Genomic DNA, 2,924 nt, shown 5'->3' with positions numbered 1-2,924 from the left:
TCCTCCCTACCGCCCGCCTCCTCTCAGTTCTCACCTTCCTCCCACCCACCACGCTCCCCAAAACCATTACCCCCAACCCACCATCTCCAAACCACCCTCCTCCCAAAAAACCACCTCCTTTCTTAAGCCCCCATTCCACCACCCCCTTGTCAGGTCCCCCTTCCCACGCCGAAAGCCCCTACACGGCCTACCCCAACAACACAAAAACCACCCACCCTCGCACCTGCACAGACGACAGGAAATCAACCCGAGCCCGAAACCACGCCCCATTGTAGGCACCATTCCCATGTCAACTGATGTGTGGATTTTCTTGCTTGAGTTCGTCTCTGTACGTGTGGATTTCTTTGTTGTAATTCATGCATGAGGACATGTGTGTAGTGTTGTTTGTGCCACAGAGCTCCAAGCTGTTGTTCACATGCAATGCAGCCGCTTTGGGTTTTTTTTTCTTGTTAATTAAAAAGTACATATTTTTCAAAAAATATTTAAAAATACAAAAAACTTTATAAATAAAAAATCATAAAAAAATCTTTAAAAATAGAATGACAATAAACATATTTTTTTCCTAAATTTAGAAATATGAAAATTACATAAACATTTGGAAAACCCATGAAAAACTAAGTAAAGAGCTAAAACACACAATAAAATATTTGAAAACTCACAAAAATCCCTAAAATATCTAATAAAAATTTTAGAAAATATTTTCTATTTTTCATTTAGTTTAATTTCATATTTTAAAAATTAAATCCATCAAAATTCTCATAAAAATAAACAAAAATCACATCTAATTAAGACCCATCAAGAATAAAATAAAATAAAAATTCACCCACGCATTCATGCATATGTCTCCACATCAATTTTTATTTTGTCCATTGTGATTACTTGAGTTTTTTTTTGTAATTTATTATTTTATAGGATGTTGACTAGTTCCTAGTCACCTACATGTTTATTTCTTTTGTGGATTGCTAGTCGTCGCGGGAGTGGCGGAGTCGTGACCATATTGTCATTTTACCATTAGACCTTGCAGGTGTCCCACACATTTCTAGGTTCTTTTCTTTTCCATCCTCCAAGTGCACCCTCAGACATAATTAAATTGTAAATAAAATCAATCCAACGTTGCACCACAAAGTGAACAACATGCACCCCATGAATTATATTTAAAATCAACCTGACTAATAATTTACAAAATGAAACCTTGCCGTTCCACAAGTATATTGCACTCTAACCCCACTTAATTTTTAAAATTAAAAATGGATCCGCACTCTCACATGTGTATGCACATACGCACTATATACACATTAAATTATAATAAAATAAACCCCCACCCATCACACATACATATGCTTTACTTCATATATCATCTAATTGTAAAAATAAACTATACTTTTAGAGACCCTTATCGAGTCAGCATCTAAGTGGGATTGGATTGGAAAATCTGATTCGCCATGTATTAACGAGCTAAATTAAAATTATTTGTTATCTAACTTTTCAACTCATAAAAGGAATACGATTAGCGGTCACCCACTCACTACACCCCACCATAGGCTAATGAAATGTATTTACAAGGATGGTATTATTGATCAAGGTTGGTCTTACCAATCTCCGTCTTTTCTAGTTGTCAGTCTCATGGTCCTATTGTGAGTCTATTGTCAATTGTATTTGGTCTCTAGTCAGTGCCAGGGTTCACAGTATGCTTGCTCTTTTATTTTCTTTTGTGTGCTTGACTATGGGGTTTCAAAGTGCATGTGTGTTTGCATATCACAAAGTTATCGATCACACATGTGCATAGGTTATGTTAAATATTTTTTGTTGGCTATGGATTGTTTGGGGGTTGTCAGGTGTAAACCTGTTGGTCTGGGTTCTTCCTTGATTTTCTCTCAATAGTGGTTTTTGTGTTATTTTTGTAAGAATTCCCTTTCTTGTTTTTTGGTTTATGTGTATGTGATATATCTAGTGTATTTTTCTATAGTGTCCTCTCATTGATTGTGGTTGGGCATGCCCCACTATCAATTCATGACTATTCCTTGTTATTGGATGCTGATTGTATTCGTTGAGCTGATCTCTGTCCTTTTCTTTCCCTCACATTCTTGCTTATGGATACTAAACTTTTTTATTCCTTTCTAGAATCCTATAAAAAACATTTAGGCTTGGTGTATGGTTGTAGCTTCTATTTATCTTTTGTCAATATCAATGAGACCTTTTTTTTACCCCTTACTACTTTCTCCTGTGCCTAGTGGCAACCATCTATTATCAGGTGAGGAGATTGTTGCTCTTCTTCAAAAGGAGACTTCTACCCCATTGGTGGCCAACAAAGTCATTACCAGTTCAAGGGTATCAGTGGTGGCTTGTATTTCTTCTCCTATATGGAAGCAAATATGCCGATTCTTACTAGGATCACTTGATGTCTAGCAAGCATGTGCCAAAGTACCTGTCCAAGGAGTGCTCTAGAGAAGGTGATTATTCTTAAGCCTCCCCCAAGTGGCATTCATATTCCTAATTCTAGTGATACTTCTATGCAACCTGCACATTTAATTCCTTTCTCTCCTCCAATGCCAGAAATTTCTAATAAGGAAGATGAACCTTCTACCAGGGTGATCTACAAGAGACATTCTCACCTACAAACTTCTTTCTACTGTATTTCTATTTTTTATCCTTCTTCTATATAGGTTCCTGTGTTTGCTATTTCTACTAGTCCCCTTCTTACATTTATTTTGTATACCAACTTGTTTGTAGCACAAAGAGAAGGGAAACTTGACCCTCAAACTCCATTATTTTTAGAAACAGTTTTATCTAGACCCTGTTGGGGGTAAAGGCGCCTCCGCCGTGCCGCCCCGTGTATTACTACACTGACAGTACCCGCCACTGCACACTGCAGGTGGCGGGCGCCCGTCACGTCACTTTATTCTTTATTCTTTTAGTGACAGTTT

Source organism: Lygodium microphyllum, chromosome 26 (genome assembly GCF_053477565.2).
Source record: "Lygodium microphyllum isolate KBCC chromosome 26, Lygodium_microphyllum_v1.1.10, whole genome shotgun sequence".
NCBI lineage: Eukaryota > Viridiplantae > Streptophyta > Polypodiopsida > Schizaeales > Lygodiaceae > Lygodium > Lygodium microphyllum.
This window is presented reverse-complemented; position numbering follows the sequence as displayed.